The sequence below is a fragment of the Leiobunum rupestre genome, chromosome 2 (genome assembly GCF_980474605.1).
Source record: "Leiobunum rupestre chromosome 2, qqLeiRupe1.1.hap1, whole genome shotgun sequence".
NCBI lineage: Eukaryota > Metazoa > Arthropoda > Arachnida > Opiliones > Sclerosomatidae > Leiobunum > Leiobunum rupestre.
Genome location: NC_143385.1, coordinates 33743069 through 33763001, shown reverse-complemented (window position 1 = coordinate 33763001; position 19933 = coordinate 33743069).

Below are 19933 nucleotides of genomic sequence, written 5' to 3'. Positions count from 1 at the left end.
ATTTTCGATGCTTTCTGGTTTTTTACCCGTTCATTTTAAGTACGTTAATCTATTTAAGTCCTATTTACGCCTATTTTAGGCCTTTGTATGCCTGTAGAAGTGTTTCAACAAAAAAAATGAAAATATTAATTAATTTGGAAATATTTTCGATGCTTACTGGTTTTTTACCAGTTCATTTTTAGTACGTTAATCTATTTTAGTCCTATTTACGCCTATGTGCGCCTGTAGAAGTGTTTCAACAAAAATACATGAAAATATTAATTAATTTGGAAATATTTTCGATGCTTACTGGTTTTTTACCAGTTCATTTTAAGTACGTTAATCTATTTTAGTCCTATTTACGCCTATGTGCGCCTGTAGAAGTGTTTCAACAAAAATACATGAAAATATTAATTAATTTGGAAATATTTTCGATGCTTACTGGTTTTTTACCAGTTCATTTTAAGTACGTTAATCTATTTTAGTCCTATTAACGCCTATTTTAGGCCAATGTATGCCTGTAGAAGTGTTTCAACAAAAATACATGAAAATATTAATTAATTTTGAAATATTTTCGATGCTTACTGGTTTTTTACCAGTTAATTTTAAGTACGTTAATCTGTTTTAGTCCTATTTACGCCTGTAGATGTGACTTACTATATGCCTTTAAGTCACGTTTCGTAGACTTAAATAAATATATTTGATGCTTACTGGTTTTTTACCAGTTAATTTTAAGTACGTTAATCTATTTTAGTCCTATTTACGCCTATGTGCGCCTGTAGAAGTGTTTCAACAAAAATACATGAAAATATTAAATAATTTGGAAATATTTTCGATGCTTACTGGTTTTTTACCAGTTCATTTTAAGTACGTTAATCTATTTTAGTCCTATTTACGCCTATGTGCGCCTGTAGAAGTGTTTCAACAAAAATACATGAAAATATTAATTAATTTTGAAATATTTCGGATGCTTACTGGTTTTTTACCAGTTCATTTTAAGTACGTTAATATATTTTAGGCCTATGTATGCCTGTAGAAGTGTTTCAAGAAAAATACATGAAAATATTAATTAATTTGGAAATTTTTTCGATGCTTACTGGTTTTTTACCAGTTCATTTTAAGTACGTTAATCTATTTTAGTCCTATTTACGCCTATGTGCGCCTTTAGAAGTGTTTCAACAAAAATACATGAAAATTTTAATTAATTTGGAAATATTTTCGATGCTTACTGGTTTTTTACCAGTTCATTTTAAGTACGTTAATCTATTTTAGTCCTATTTACGCCTTTGTGCGCCTGTAGAAGTCGTTCAAGAAAAATACATGAAAATATTAATTAATTTGGAATTATTTTCGATGCTTATTGGTTTTTTACCAGTTAATTTTAAGAACGTTAATCTGTTTAAGTCCTATTTACGCCTATTTCAGGCCTATGTATGCCTGTAGAAGTGTTTCAACAAAAATACATGAAAATATTGATTAATTTGGAAATATTTTCGATACTTACTGGTTTTTTACCAGTTCATTTTAAGTACGTTAATCTATTTTAGTCCTATTTACGCCTATGTGCGCCTGTAGAAGTGTTTCAACAAAAATACATGAAAATATTAATTAATTTGGAAATATTTCGGATGCTTACTGGTTTTTTACCAGTTCATTTTAAGTACGTTAATCTATTTTAGGCCTATGTATGCCTGTAGAAGTGTTTCAATAAAAATACATGAAAATATTCATTAATTTGGAAATTTTTTCGATGCTTACTGGTTTTTTACCAGTTCATTTTAAGTACGTTAATCTATTTTAGTCCTATTTACGCCTATGTGCGCCTGTAGAAGTGTTTTAACAAAAATACATGAAAATATTAATTAATTTGGAAATATTTTCGATGCTTTCTGGTTTTTTACCCGTTCATTTTAAGTACGTTAATCTGTTTTAGTCCTATTTACGCCTATTTTAGGCCTATGTATGCCTGTAGAAGTGTTTCAACAAAAATACATGAAAATATTATTTAATTTGGAAATATTTTCGATGCTTACTGGTTTTTTACCAGTTCATTTTAAGTACGTTAATCTATTTTAGTCCTATTTACGCCTATTTTAGGCCTATGTATGCCTGTAGAAGTGTTTCAACGAAAATACATGAAAATATTAATTAATTTGGATATATTTTCGATGCTTACTGGTTTTTTAGCAGTTCAATTTAAGTACGTTAATCTATTTACGCCTATGTGCGCCTGTAGAAGTGTTTCAACAAAAAGACATGAAAATATTAATTAATTTGGAAATATATTCGACGCTCACTGGTTTTTTAACCGGTTCATTTTAAGCACGTTAATCTATTTTAGTCCTATGTATGCCTGTAGAAGTGTTTCAACGAAAATACATGAAAATATTAATTAATTTGGAAATGTTTTCGATGCTTACTGGTTTTTTACCAGTTCATTTTAAGTACGTTAATCTATTTTAGTCCTATTTACGCCTATGTGCGCCTTTAGAAGTGTTTCAACAAAAATACATGAAAATTTTAATTAATTTGGAAATATTTTCGATGCTTACTGGTTTTTTACCAGTTCATTTTAAGTACGTTAATCTATTTTAGTCCTATTTACGCCTATTTTAGACCTATGTACGCCTGTAGATGTGACTTACTATATGCCTTTAAGTCACGTTTCGTAGACTTAAATAAATATATTTGATGCTTACTGGTTTTTTACCAGTTAATTTTAAGTACGTTAATCTGTTTTAGTCCTATTTACGCCTATTTAAGACCTATGTGCGCCTGAAGAAGTGTTTCAACAAAAATACATGAAAATATTAATTAATTTGGAAATATTTTCGAAGCTTACTGGTTTTTTACCAGTTCATTTTAAGTACGTTAATCTATTTTATTGCTATGTACGCCTGTAGATGTGACTTACTATATGCCTTTAAGTCACGTTTCGTAGACTTAAATAAATATATTTGATGCTTACTGGTTTTTACCAGTTAATTTTAAGTACGTTAATCTGTTTTAGTCCTATTTACGCCTATTTTAGACCTATGTGCGCCTGAAGAAGTGCTTCAACAAAAAGACATGAAAATATTAATTAATTTTGAAATATATTCGATGCTTACTGGTTTTTTTACCGGTTCATTTTAAGAACGTTAATCTATTTAAGTCCTATTTACGCCTATTTTAGGCCTATGTATGCCTGTAGAAGTGTTTCAACAAAAATACATGATAATATTAATTTATTTGGAAATATTTTCGATGCTTACTGGTTTTTTACCAGCTCATTTTAAGTACGTTAATCTATTTTAGTCCTATTTACGCCTATTTTAGGCCTATGTATGCCTGTAGAAGTGTTTCAACAAAAATACATGAAAATATTAATTAATTTGGAAATATTTTCGATGCTTACTGGTTTTTTACCAGTTCATTTTAAGTACGTTAATCTATTTTAGTCCTATTTACGCCTATGTGCGCCTGTAGAAGTGTTTCAACAAAAATACATGAAAATATTTATGAATTTGGAAATATTTTCGATCCTTACTGGTTTTTTACCAGTTCATTTTAAGTACGTTACTCTATTTTAGTCCTATTTACGCCTATTTCAGGCCCTTGCATGCCTGTAGAAGTGTTTCAACAAAAATACATGAAAATATTAATTAATTTTGAAATATTTTCGATGCTAACTGGTTTTTTACCAGTTCATTTTAAGTACGTTAATCTATTTTAGTCCTATTTACGCCTATGTGCGCCTGTAGAAGTGTTTCAACAAAAATACATGAAAATATTAATTAATTTGGAAATATTTTCGATGCTTACTGGTTTTTTACGAGTTCATTTTAAGTACGTTAATCTATTTTAGTCCTATTTACGCCTATTTTAGGCCTATGTATGCCTGTAGAAGTGTTTCAACAAAAATACATGAAAATATTAATTAATTTGGAAATATTTTCGATGCTTACTGGTTTTTTACCAGTTCATTTTAAGTACGTTAATCTATTTTATTGCTATGTACGCCTGTAGATGTGACTTACTATATGCCTTTAAGTCACGTTTCGTAGACTTAAATAAATATATTTGATGCTTACTGGTTTTTACCAGTTAATTTTAAGTACGTTAATCTGTTTTAGTCCTATTTACGCCTATTTTAGACCTATGTGCGCCTGAAGAAGTGCTTCAACAAAAAGACATGAAAATATTAATTAATTTTGAAATATATTCGATGCTTACTGGTTTTTTTACCGGTTCATTTTAAGTACGTTACTCTATTTTAGTCCTATTTACGCCTATTTCAGGCCCTTGCATGCCTGTAGAAGTGTTTCAACAAAAATACATGAAAATATTAATTAATTTTGAAATATTTTCGATGCTAACTGGTTTTTTACCAGTTCATTTTAAGTACGTTAATCTATTTTAGTCCTATTTACGCCTATGTGCGCCTGTAGAAGTGTTTCAACAAAAATACATGAAAATATTAATTAATTTGGAAATATTTTCGATGCTTACTGGTTTTTTACGAGTTCATTTTAAGTACGTTAATCTATTTTAGTCCTATTTACGCCTATTTTAGGCCTATGTATGCCTGTAGAAGTGTTTCAACAAAAATACATGAAAATATTAATTAATTTGGAAATATTTTCGATGCTTACTGGTTTTTTACCAGTTCATTTTAAGTACGTTAATCTATTTAAGTCCTATGTATGCCTGTAGAAGTGTTTCAACAAAAATACATGATAATATTAATTTATTTGGAAATATTTTCGATGCTTACTGGTTTTTTACCAGCTCATTTTAAGTACGTTAAACTATTTTAGTCCTATTTACGCATATTTTAGGCCTTTGTATGCCTGTAGAAGTGTTTCAACAAAAATACATGAAAATATTAATTAATTTTGAAATATTTTCGATGCTTACTGGTTTTTTACCAGTTCATTTTAAGTACGTTAATCTATTTTAGTCCTATTTACGCCTGTAGAAATGTTTCAACAAAAATACATAAAAATATTAATTAATTTTGAAATATTTTCAATGCTTACTGGTTTTTTACCAGTCCATTTTAAGTACGTTAATCTATTTTAGTCCTATTTACGCCTATGTGCGCCTGTAGAAGTGTTTCAACAAAAATACATGAAAATATTAATTAATTTGGAAATATTTTCGATGCTTACCGGTTTTTTACCAGTTCATTTTAAGTACGTTAATCTATTTTAGTCCTATTTACGCCTATTTTAGGCCTATGTATGCCTGTAGAAGTGTTTCAACAAAAATACATGAAAATATTAATTAATTTGGAAATATTTTCGATGCTTACTGGTTTTTTACCAGTTCATTTTAAGTACATTAATCTATTTACGCCTATTTTAGGCCTATGTATACCTGTAGAAGTGTTTCAACAAAAATACATGAAAATATTAATTAATTTGGAAATATTTTCGATGCTTACTGGTTTTTTACCAGTTCATTTTAAGTACGTTAATCTATTTTAGTCCTATTTACGCCTATTTTAGGCCTATGTACGCCTGTATATGTGACTTACTATATGCCTTTAAGTCACGTTTCGTAGACTTAAATAAATATATTTGATGCTTACTGGTTTTTTACCAGTTAATTTTAAGTACGTTAATCTGTTTTAGTCCTATTTACGCCTATTTTAGACCTATGTGAGTCTGAAGAAGTGTTTCAACAAAAATACATGAAAATATTAATTAATTTTGAAATATATTCGATGCTTACTGGTTTTTTTACCCGTTCATTTTAAGTACGTTAATCTATTTAAGTCCTATTTACGCCTATTTTAGCCTTTGTATGCCTGTAGAAGTGTTTCAACAAAAAAAAATGAAAATATTAATGAATTTGGAAATATTTTCGATCCTTACTGGTTTTTTACCAGTTCATTTTAAGTACGTTTATCTATTTTAGTCCTATTTACGCCTATTTCAGGCCCTTGTATGCCTGTAGAAGTGTTTCAACAAAAATACATGAAAATATTAATTAATTTTGAAATATTTTCGATGCTTACTGGTTTTTTACCAGTTCATTTTAAGTACGTTAATCTATTTAAGTCCTATTTACGGCTTCTTCAGGCCTATGTATGCCTGTAGAAGTGTTTCAACAAAAATACATGAAAATATTAATTAATTTGGAAATATTTTCGATGCTTTCTGGTTTTTTACCCGTTCATTTTAAGTACGTTAATCTATTTAAGTCCTATTTACGCCTATTTTAGGCCTTTGTATGCCTGTAGAAGTGTTTCAACAAAAAAAAATGAAAATATTAATTAATTTGGAAATATTTTCGATGCTTACTGGTTTTTTACCAGTTGATTTTTAGTACGTTAATCTATTTTAGTCCTATTTACGCCTATGTGCGCCTTTAGAAGTGTTTCAACAAAAATACATGAAAATATTAATTAATTTGGAAATACATTTGATGCTTACTGGTTTTTTACCAGTTAATTTTAAGTACGGTAATCTGTTTTAGTCCTATTTACGCCTATTTTAGACCTATGTGCGCCTGAAGAAGTGTTTCAACAAAAAGACATGAAAATATTAATTAATTTGGAAATATTTTCGATGCTTACTGGTTTTTTACCAGTTCATTTTAAGTACGTTAATCTATTTGAGTCCTATTTACGCCTATTTTAGGCCTATGTATGCCTGTAGAAGTGTTTCAACAAAAATACATGAAAATATTAATTAATTTGGAAATATATTTGATGCTTACTGGTTTTTTATCAGTTCATTTTAAGTACGTTAATCTATTTTAGTCCTATTTACGCCTATTTTAGAACTATGTGCGCCTGAAGAAGTGTTTCAACAAAGAGACATGAAAATATTAATTAAATTGAAAATATTTTCGATGCTTACTGGTTTTTTACCAGTTCATTTTAAGTACGTTAATCTATTTTAGTCCTATGTACGCCTGTAGATGTGACTTACTATATGCCTTTAAGTCACGTTTCGTAGACTTAAATAAATATATTTGATGCTTACTGGTTTTTTACCAGTTCGTTTTAAGTACGTTAATCTATTTTAGTCCTATGTACGCCTGTAGATGTGACTTACTATATGCCTTTAAGTCACGTTTCGTAGACTTAAATAAATATATTTGATGCTTACTGGTTTTTTACCAGTTAATTTTAAGTACGTTAATCTATTTTAGTCCTATTTACGCCTATGTGCGCCTGTAGAAGTGTTTCAACAAAAATACATGAAAATATTAATTAATTTGGAAATATTTTCGATGCTTACTGGTTTTTTACCAGTTCATTTTAAGTACGTTAATCTATTTTAGTCCTATTTACGCCTATGTGCGCCTGTAGAAGTGTTTCAACAAAAATACATGAAAATATTAATTAATTTGGAAATATTTTCGATGCTTACTGGTTTTTTACCAGTTCATTTTAAGTACGTTAATCTATTTTAGTCCTATTTACGCCTATTTTAGGCCTATGTATGCCTGTAGAAGTGTTTCAACAAAAATACATGAAAATATTAATTAATTTGGAAATATTTTCGATGCTTACTGGTTTTTTACCAGTTCATTTTAAGTACGTTAATCTATTTACACCTATTTTAGGCCTATGTATGCCTGTAGAAGTGTTTCAACAAAAATACATGATAATATTAATTAATTTGGAAATATTTTCGATGCTTACTGGTTTTTTACCAGTTCATTTTAAGTACGTTAATCTATTTTAGTCCTATTTACGCCTATTTTAGGCCTATATACGCCTGTATATGTGACTTACTATATGCCTTTAAGTCACGTTTCGTAGACTTAAATAAATACATTTGATGCTTACTGGTTTTTTACCAGTTAATTTTAAGTACGGTAATCTGTTTTAGTCCTATGTGCGCCTGAAGAAGTGTTTCAACAAAAAGACATGAAAATATTAATTAATTTGGAAATATTTTCGATGCTTACTGGTTTTTTACCAGTTCATTTTAAGTACGTTAATCTATTTGAGTCCTATTTACGCCTATTTTAGGCCTATGTATGCCTGTAGAAGTGTTTCAACAAAAATACATGAAAATATTAATTAATTTGGAAATATATTTGATGCTTACTGGTTTTTTATCAGTTCATTTTAAGTACGTTAATCTATTTTAGTCCTATTTACGCCTATTTTAGGCCTATGTATGCCTGTAGAAGTTTTTCAACAAAAATACATGAAAATATTAATTAATTTTGAAATATTTTCGATGCTTACTGGTTTTTTACCAGTTCATTTTAAGTACGTTAATCTATTTTAGTCCTATTTACGCCTATTTTAGGCCTATGTATGCCTGTAGAAGTTTTTCAACAAAAATACATCAAAATATTAATTAATTTTGAAATATTTTCGATGCTTACTGGTTTTTTACCAGTTCATTTTAAGTACGTTAATCTATTTTAGTCCTATTTACGCTTATGTGCGCCTGTGGAAGTGTTTCAACAAAAATACATGAAAATATTAATTAATTTGGAAATATTTTCGATGCTTACTGGTTTTTTACCAGTTCATTTTAAGTACGTTAATCTATTTTAGTCCTATTTACGCCTATTTTAGGCCTATGTATGCCTGTAGAAGTGTTTCAACAAAAATACATCAAAATAATAAATTTGGAAATATTTTCGATGCTTACTGGTTTATTACCAGTTCATTTTAATTATGTTAATCTATTTTAGTCCTATTTACGCCTATGTGCGCCTGTAGAAGTGTTTCAACAAAAAGACATGAAAATATTAATTAATTTGGAAATATATTCGATGCTCACTGGTTTTTTTACCGGTTCATTTTAAGTACGTTAATCTATTTTAGTCCTATTTACGCCTATTTTAGGCCTATGTATGCCTGTAGAAGTGTTTCAACGAAAATACATCAAAATAATAAATTTGGAAATATTTTCGATGCTTACTGGTTTATTACCAGTTCATTTTAATTATGTTAATCTATTTTAGTCCTATTTACGCCTATGTGCTCCTGTAGAAGTGTTTCAACAAAAAGACATGAAAATATTAATTAATTTGGAAATATATTCGATGCTCACTGGTTTTTTTACCGGTTCATTTTAAGTACGTTAATCTATTTTAGTCCTATTTACGCCTATTTTAGGCCTATGTATGCCTGTAGAAGTGTTTCAACGAAAATACATGAAAATATTAATTAATTTGGAAATATTTTCGATGCTTACTGGTTTTTTACCAGTTCATTTTAAGTACGATAATATATTTTAGTCCTATTTACGCCTGTAGAAGTGTTTCAAGAAAAATACATGAAAATATTAATTAATTTGGAAATGTTTTCGATGCTTACTGGTTTTTTACCAGTTCATTTTAAGTACGTTAATCTATTTAAGTCCTATTTACGCCTATTTTAGACCTATAAACGCCTGTAGATGTGACTTACTATATGCCTTTAAGTCACGTTTCGTAGACTTAAATAAATATATTTGATGCTTACTGGTTTTTAACCAGTTAATTTTAAGTACGTTAATCTGTTTTAGTCCTATTTACGCCTATTTTAGACCTATGTGCGCCTGAAGAAGTGTTTCAACAAAAAGACATGAAAATATTAATTAATTTGGAAATATTTTCGATGCTTACTGGTTTTTTACCAGTTCATTTTAAGTACGTTAATCTATTTGAGTCCTATTTACGCCTATTTTAGGCCTATGTATGCCTGTAGAAGTGTTTCAACAAAAATACATGAAAATATTAATTAATTTGGAAATATTTTCGATGCTTACTTGTTTTTTACCAGTTCATTTTAAGTACGTTAATCTATTTTAGTCCTATTTACGCTTATGTGCGCCTGTGGAAGTGTTTCAACAAAAATACATGAAAATATTAATTAATTTGGAAATATTTTCGATGCTTACTGGTTTTTTACCAGTTCATTTTAAGTACGTTAATCTATTTTAGTCCTATTTACGCCTATTTTAGGCCTATGTATGCCTGTAGAAGTGTTTCAACAAAAATACATCAAAATAATAAATTTGGAAATATTTTCGATGCTTACTGGTTTATTACCAGTTCATTTTAATTATGTTAATCTATTTTAGTCCTATTTACGCCTATGTGCGCCTGTAGAAGTGTTTCAACAAAAATACATGAAAATATTAATTAATTTGGAAATGTTTTCGATGCTTACTGGTTTTTTACCAGTTCATTTTAAGTACGTTAATCTATTTAAGTCCTATTTACGCCTATTTTAGACCTATAAACGCCTGTAGATGTGACTTACTATATGCCTTTAAGTCACGTTTCGTAGACTTAAATAAATATATTTGATGCTTACTGGTTTTTAACCAGTTAATTTTAAGTACGTTAATCTATTTACGCCTATTTTAGACCTATGTGCGCCTGAAGAAGTGTTTCAACAAAAATACATGAAAATATTAATTAATTTGGAAATATTTTCGATGCTTACTGGTTTTTTACCAGTTCATTTTAAGTACGTTAATCTATTTTAGTCCTATGTACGCCTGTAGATGTGACTTACTATATGCCTTTAAGTCACGTTTCGTAGACTTAAATAAATATATTTGAGGCTTACTGGTTTTTTACCAGTTAATTTTAAGTACGTTAATCTGTTTTAGTCCTATTTACGCCTATTTTAGACCTATGTGCGCCTGAAGAAGTGTTTCAACAAAAAGACATGAAAATACTAATTAATTTTGAAATATATTCGATGCTTACTGGTTTTTTTACCGGTTCATTTTAAGTACGTTAATCTATTTAAGTCCTATTTACGCCTATTTTAGGCCTATGTATGCCTGTAGAAGTGTTTCAACAAAAATACATGATAATATTAATTTATTTGGAAATATTTTCGATGCTTACTGGTTTTTTACCAGCTCATTTTAAGTACGTTAATCTATTTTAGTCCTATTTACGCCTATAGAAGTGTTTCAACAAAAATACATGAAATATTAATTAATTTGGAAATATTTTCGATGCTTACTGGTTTTTTACCAGCTCATTTTAAGTACGTTAATCTATTTTAGTCCTATTTACGCCTTTTTTAGGCCTATGTATGCCTGTAGAAGTGTTTTAACAAAAATACATGAAAATATTAATTAATTTGGAAATATTTTCGATGCTTACTGGTTTTTTACCAGTTCATTTTAAGTACGTTAATCTATTTTAGTCCTATTTACGCCTATTTTAGGCCTATGTACGCCTATAGATGTGACTTACTATATGCCTTGTACGTTGGGTGGAGAAAAATCGGCTGCATTAGCTTCTTGTTGCACTTAGCCATTGTATACCATTTTGATAGTAGATTAAACCTAAACTCCAAACAATTCCACGTATTTAAAAAACCCACTTATTCAGAAATAAATAAATACACTTTTCAAAATAAACCCACTTATTATTTCAATCAAAAACATTTTGGAAATAGTATAAAACCGACTCCGTCATGCAAATTTATTCATTCTTATAGTCTCTCTAGAAACGTAGAAGCAAATCTTCAATAGATTTCAAGAAACAAACTTGGTAAATATACTGTTCTCTATCTTTTTTTCTTGGTAGTATAATTTATCGTAGAATTAAAAATTAATACCATGAATTTAAATTTGTTTATATTTATGTAAAATTTGCCTTTTTTCTATATTTTATTTCTTCTATTTGCATAGTAAATGGACCATATTTCCATAAAATTGGCATCGGGGAAGAGTACGTCGGTACGACAACCGATTCTATGATTTTATTTCATTGCGGCGAATGTACAGAAGAATTGACAGTAAGAGGAGGAGCACTCTACTTTTGCTGGGGCAGAGAATGCGCACATTATCAAAGGAGTGTAATTTGTCGACATGGTAATACCTATACCAAACACATCCCCGGGCATCTGATAAAGGAGTTCCCGCCCCATCTCAGCTGTACGTACTGTGGAAGAAGAGGCTCGAAGAGCAGCCGTCGAGGGAGGAGTGCGAGGCGTTCGATTTCATGGGTTGTTGTCACTACCCTAAATCCCCCCGAGAGCGAACTGTTGTTCGTTTAATAAATAAATAAATAAAATTGTGAATAATTTAGAAATAAATGTCTATTGACTTTTCTTTGTCCTATAATATAAGTTTATTCCTAAATTTAAAAGAAATCTTATTGTAATAAGCTTAAAGAGAGAGAGAGAAAGAATTGCTTAATTTATTAATTTAGGGTTATAAGTCATCATAATAACTTATATCCAGGGTATAATATACTAAACTTCAATAAATTTGACTTGATCAAGTAGGTAATATATGATTCCAACTAAGTATACAAATGCTTCAATCATCCATAACCCTTTATTTAAATTACAATGTTTGTGAAAAGGCTTCATTTAAGTATGCGACATCATTTAAACAATCATAAATTAATTCGTTTATGTCGAAGGGGGAATACCCTGTAAATTCAACCAAAAAATCTTTTTTTACACGATTCAAATAATCCTGGGAGTAGATACAAAAGGTATCATATATATTTAAAAAATAATTAATTTCATTCCATGTAGTAGACATTTTTTGTATTACGCTACGTAAATGGAAACTTTTCCCTGGTCCTCTTTTCTGAATGACGTACACAATTTCGGTACTTGGCCAGAAAGGATATGTTTAATCATCGACTTAAAGTACTGATCTGAACACTCTACCTGTACAAATTAATTAATATTTTCATGTCTGTCGTTGAAACATGTCTACAGGCGTACATAAGCCTAAAATAGGCGTAAATAGGACTAAAACAGATTAACGTACTTAAAATGAACCGGTAAAAAACCAGTAAGCGTCGAGGCTACGAGTGGAGTGGGGGCTTATCTGTCCTACGTGCGCGCCTTCTTTCAGGAGGCGGATACTCTCGCCTCACATTTGGCTTAACGGGAAAACTTCTAGTTTGTTGTCGGGCGCTCGGAGCTAGTAAGCCGGGCAAGCCGGGGATCGCCTGTGAAGAGTTCAATTGGGTTAAATTGGAAATAAACTTGAAATATCCGGTAGGTTTTAGGATTTAAATACGCTTTTTGGCAATTTCGCCAATATTGGAATCTTTAAATTAAGATAAATGTATGAAATTTTGTTTCGCTTATATATTAATTACACAAATCTATTCAATTTTTTCCGCTGGATCCGAAACCGCAGCATTGCCTCACAGTTTCATCTAGGCGCTATCGAGTAAATAAACATTGAAAAATATGAAATAGTAAAATATTTAATTTTAATTAAACTTACAACTACGTTCATACGTTCCCTCTGGGACTTGAATACTCAAATCGGTTTTCACGACAACCCAACCCCCTACATCTATTATATAATCGTAGGCCAACCTCAAATCCATACTTGTGGACTGCAGTGTTGTGCGGATGCGAATTTGGATAGTTTCTCAAACTTCATATCCATGGTGAGAATAAAGAATAACTTTAACTTATTTACAATCCATTTATATAGCAGCTTGGTTATTTCCAAGCTCCACTACATATTTCATAACTTGAGAAATCTATTTAACAAGTTTCCAATCATCTCAATACCAATTTCACATATCGAAAATTATTAATTTTATAAGTAGTTCGATAAAATAATTAAATTATAAATAAAAAATATATCCAAAACATCTCCACTTCATATTTAACAACTTGGGAAATCCTTCCATCTCAAGTACACCAAGTTTTGTTATAAAAGCCCATAAACCCATATGAAAATTATAAATTATCTCCCTCTCTCTCTTCGATTAATTAAGTTCAAAGAAGTTTCTACCTATCTCTCTCTGTCATCGTTCCAAGTCTCGACCATGGAAAACGAAGTCGATATGTGTGTAACCAAACAGGTGTTGAGGTTTAAAGTACGCGATGATAAAATTTCTTTTCGCATGCTGGAAATCGTTGTTAAGAAATATAAGAATTGGTTCCGCAGATCCATGGAGTCAAACCATATAAAAAAAACATATAGATGTTCATTTGGCTGCTCATGTTAGTATTCCCAGGATTTCTAAAAGAATGGGGCCTCAAGCTCATAAATACGTTAAGGTAGGTCCAGTTCTAAAATATTAAATCTATATTTTAATCTGTTACCGCTCTCTAATCAATATTTTTAAACTGATTTTTACATTAAGTGGGAGTTTAAATTAAGCAAATTCCAAACTCAATAAGTGTTTTCAGTGAAATTAATACATTTGATAGATTGAAGAGCGTACTGTGGGTGTAACTGAGGAAGAGGAGGAGGAAGTCGAACAAATTTTCTATCTGTTCTGGGAAGACGCCCAGCATCACTCGCCCAGGCCCCAGTACCACCCGCCAAGACTCCAGTCATTGAAATTCTAGACGCTGAAGCCATACCTGTCCAGGGTCTAGTCGTCGAGATTCCAGCCGTCGTAACCCCACCTATTCAGGTTCCAGTCTCCGAAATCGCGGCTGCCCTACTTGCAGAAACAGATTTTTTGAATGCACCATCTACGTCAAGGGGAAGCAGAAGACTTCCCGTAGAAAAAAGAAACACAAAAAAAATTTATGTAAATAACGATTTACAGATTGCACTTTTAATAAAAATAAAATTGTTTTCATTGGAATTGACTTTTTTCTTTTTCCTCATGATTATTACTTCTCTTAAAATCCTACTACTACACTCGAAGTATTTATCATCACTGATGATAAATTAATACATTTATATGCTACTGATGATTCATCAGTAGCATATAAATGTATTAATTTTCAAAATTAGTTATGATCTTTTAATTCTAGCTGGTATATTATTATGAAATGAAATACTAGTTAAGCAATTTATTGGTAATGAACTTTTTCATTAGTACGCGTTTAAAATGTTTTCATGTCTTTTTGTTGAAACACTTCTACAGGCGTAAATAGACCTAAAATAGACAATGTCTTTTTTGTTGAAACACTTCTACAGGCGCACATAGGCCTAAAATAGGCGTAAATAGGACTAAAATAGATTAACGTACTTAAAATGAACCGGTAAAAAACCAGTAAGCATCGAATATATTTCCAAATTAATTAATATATTCATGTCTTTTTGTTGAATCACTTCTACAGGCATACATAGGCTTAAAATAGGCGTAAATAGGACTAAAATAGATTAACGTACTTAAAATGAAACGGTAAAAAAAACCAGTAAGCATCGAATATATTTCCAAATTAATTAATATTTTCATGTCTTTTTGTTGAAACACTTCTACAGGCGCACATAGGTCTAAAATAGGCGTAAATAGATTAACGTACTTAAAATTAACTGGTAAAAAAAACCAGTAAGCATCGAATATATTTATTTAAGTCTACGAAACGTGATTATAATCGGAGATGAAATTTTATTTTCTAGGGAAAAACCACGTGCGATACGTAATTATATTAGGCTCGGATATCATTGAGAAATAAATGATAATAGAAATTTTGTTGTTTACGCAAACATTCATTCCTAAACTTTGGATGACTCCTATTTTTGAAGATTGATTATCTACAATTATCTTTTATTTCAAAACTGTTTCTTAACTATCGAAGTTGGATGGAGGTTAGGTATAAATACCTCTGAAATGAAAATGAATAATTCATAATACGATACCAACAACTACAAGTATAACTCAAAAACAAAATGTCATCCGAAAATTTGTTTAAGTGGTAAGATTTGAATTTTGTTAATAATCTCTTAAATTTTTTCAAGTAGAGTAAGATTTAATAATTCCTTTTTTTTCTTTTTTAGCTGGACCAAAGTACCGGAAGGGTATGACCCAAATATATTTTTTGGGTCAGAAGGTAAAAATAGTTATTCTTAAATCTAAGCTTATTTTTCATGTTGGAATTTCTCCATATTCCAAACTTTATTAGATTGACCAAAATGCTAAGTATATATCTCTTTTTCTTTCTTTCTGGTAGCATACAGTTGAGAGCGGATTGAGCTTACAAGCAATGTTCCATTTAAAAAAAACACATAATAATAATAATAATAATCAGCTAGGCTAATACCCAAGGCACCACCTTGGATTTTATAGAGGACGTAGAAATCCTATGGTGGGGATAACAAAAACAGATATTAAATAAATAAAAGAATTGATTTACCATATTTATTTTTTTCTTAAAATCCTACTGTTACTACACTCGAAGTATTTATCATCAGTAGCATATGAATGTATTAATTTTCAAAATTAGTTAAGACCTTTTAATTCTAGCTGGTATATTACTATGAAATGAAATACTAGTTTAGCACTTTATTGGTAATGAACTTTATCATTAGTATGCGTTTAAAATGATACAATTAGGCCTAGCGTGTAGGCTTACATAAAGGTGAGTAAATTTTAGGCTATAAAAGGTTGCCTCGATACGCTGTGGTTGCTAAGGGCTAAGGTTGGTAACTTCGTTGCTAACGAACATCGTGACGTCACTGAGATGAGCTCATATTGAAAATCAATAGGATCTCATCTGGGTGACGTCAGCAGCAGACGAATTTTGGAGGTAATCCAACAATTCTTTTAAACCGTTTTCTCGATCGAGACGCCATTGGGCTTAGATATTATAAATTCCATGACAATAAGGTATAAACTTGGCTTATCTTTGATAAAAACGCCTCTTATTCTAAAGAACTTGTTCAGTTCTCGAGAATATATTAGATTATATTAGAGTTAGGCTAACATTTATACTTATTTACGAAAATATTCCATTTAACTTCATTTCCGATATGGACTCTGAAGTACAAACATCGGCTATAATCGCCGTCCTGAAACAACCATCTAAAATTATTGCCGTAGTGATAATTTTAATTACAATTTTCTTACTTGAGTTCATTTTGTGTTATTTTGAAAACGTTTCTACCGCAAAATTGTAACTTTTTGTCACTGTAGTTCACAAAATTGTATTATAATAGTATACTAATTTAATTTATATTAATTACATTGTTTCTTTAGGATATGATTGCATCAAAAGCTCTCGAGAGGAATCTACAATGGGATTTTTTCAAGTGGGTTAATATGTGACGACAAACAATAGGTTCCACTTTAGATATTAAACTGGGTTAATTATGTGACGTTGTCCCCTAGGAGGGGTTATACAACCAGCGTGTCCGTCTGTGGGTGTGTGTGTGTGTGAGTCTGCATACGATTGACAAGTGGGCCTGTGCGCAGACTTTTGAGCCACCAACATGGAAACACAAATCATGTGGGGACATTTTTCAGGTCCCCAGAGATCAAAACTATTTAATTTAAGTTTTTAGACTAACTACAGTTTAAATTAAAAATATCAGAAATGTCCCCACAGATAACCGAACAAACTTTTAAGAATAGATCTGGAGACTTTGGAAATTCACACACTATCAAAAGATGGCGCCAGTAGTAAAAATGTACTGAAGTCCCAAGATATCCCCAAAATTTTCGATGTCTGCTCATGGACGAACATCTGTGGACCAAAAAATCGATTTTAATTACAATTTCGACCGATAGATGGCGATATATTTAGGTCCCCGAATATACATTAAACAGTGTGATCCCCAGTAATCCATTAAAAAGATCATTGCAGTTCTCACTTAGAAAACTTGTGAAAAAAGATGAAATTATTCATAAAATTCTAATAATAAAACAAAACAGTTATTATATGACATATTGGCAAACAGCTCAGAATGGTGTGTATGTTTATGTCCCCACGTATACATTATAAAGATTGTAAAAGTCCCCACTTATAAAAAGTGGAGATCGGTTTCTACGGAATGTGTGAATTTCTATAAGTCCCCGGAACCACGTTAAAAAGTCTTTTAAGGTCCCCATTTGTAAATTTTAAATTCGTGAGTTCAGATGAATTTGATCATAAAATGTAATTAAATGCTAAACTAATTAAAAAGACAACAAAACAATAAGTATGTGACATTTTGGCTAATATACAATAATGGTGTGTACATGTTCCTATTAATACATGATAAAGAATGTTAAAGACCCTATCTATACAGGTTTATGTTTTACACACAAATGAGCTCTAGGTAAGAAAAACATTATTGAAATTAGATCGGTTTTAAACGGAATGCGTGAAGTACAAAAAGTACCAGGAAATACGTTGAAAAGACTATTGGGGTTACCATTTGTAAATTTTCAATTTGTGAGCTCAGATGAAATTCATAAAAAAAAATGTTATTAAATGCTAAACTAATTAAAATGAGGGAAAAAATATGTATATAATTTTTTTCGCAAACAGCCCAAAATGGTGTGTATATAACACCACTTCTACGTTATAAAGAATGTAAAAGACCCTACTTAAAAAAATTAATAATAATACATTGAAATGAGCTCTTGCTAAGAAAAACATTATGGAATTTCGATCGGTTTCAGCGGAATGTGTGAAGCTCAAAAAGTCCCCGGCACTACGTTGAAAAGACTATTGGGGTTCCCATTTGTCAATTTTAATTTTGTGAGCTCAGATGAATTTAGTCAACAAATGCATTTACAGATGCACCTGGACCTCCCACACTAACTGATGAACATCTACTCATTATATTTGCCTTGGTGGTACCCAGCAAACACAAATCGTCCCTGGGACGTCCCAGCATGGTCCTTAGAGCCCAGCTTGGTCCCGTCCAAAATTCGTCCTACGGGACGAATAACGGACGTCCCATTTTAGTCCTCGTAGAACCAATTTCGTGACATCCGATATTCAGCCCAATCGACGTCGCATGGATCTCCACTAATTGGTCCGAAATGTTTCGTCCATCAATGCTATCTAGAGGTGCGTTTATCAGCAATTAATTTTAATTTTTGTCACCTGTATTTGTATTTGAGCTGATAATGATTAATGAACCAAAAATATTAATTTAATTAAAAATATTATTATTTAAATTTACGGGTTTATTTAACGTGAATTAATGAAATTACGTGTTAAATCAAAACTACTTAATTATTTAATTAATTTTTTCTGTTCTTAATTTTTTATATTATTATTTTCTTAATTTTTATTTCCATTATTTTCATTTCATGAATTATTTCTACAATCACAGCCAATTACTGCGAAAAAGCTGATCTAAGTTGGCCGAGCTAAAGTCCTTTTAAAATATCTGGTAGCCCATTTTGTAGTTTCTTTTGTACGACGCCATTACTCGATAGTTTGGAATCGGTCACCATAAAGTAGATAATGGGTTCTACACAAACGTTAAAGATTATAACATAGTAATCTCTAGTATTGCTGATAATATATCATAAGAATAAGTATTTTATTAAAAAACTGTTTGATTTTCTTAATGATTTTAACTCGATTTTTTTAATGTGTCTTTTACAGAGGTAGGAAGAAAATATGTTTGATCAAAGTCTTTTCATTTTGGACCTGTACATGTTTCAATTTAACTTTTTAAGTTTATTATTCATTACTCTCACTGAACGGTTCGCCTAAAGCTTTATTTTATTTTGTTATATTTTATATATTGGATTTGGAATTCCAAAAGTAAGATTTGCGTTGAATTCTCCGAATGTTAGGGAAGGTTCGCTGTTTTGAAAGTTCATTTTGGACCTGTACATGTTTCAATTTAACTTTTTCAGTTTATTATTCATTACTCTCACTGAACGGTTCGCCTAAAGCTTTATTTCATACTGTTATATTTTATATATTGAATTTTGGAATTCCAAAAGTAAGATTTGCGTTGAATTCTCAGAAAGTTAGGGAAGGTTCACTGTTTTTAAAGTTCATTTTGGACCTGTACATGTTTTAATTTAACTTTTTAAGTTTATTATTCATTACTCTCACTGAGTGGTTCGCCTAAAGCTTTATTTCCTTTCATTGTGTTATATTTTATATATTGGATTTGGAATTCCAAAAGTAAGATTTGCGTTGAATTCTCCGAATGTTAGGGAAGGTTCGCTGTTTTTAAAGTTCATTTTGGACCTGTACATGTTTCAATTTAACTTTTTAAGTTTATTATTCATTATTCTCACTGAGTGGTTCGCCTAAAGCTTTATTTCATTTTGTTATTTTTTATATATTGGATTTGGAATTCCAAAAGTAAGATTTGTGTTGAATTCTCCGAATGTTAGGGAAGGTTCGCTG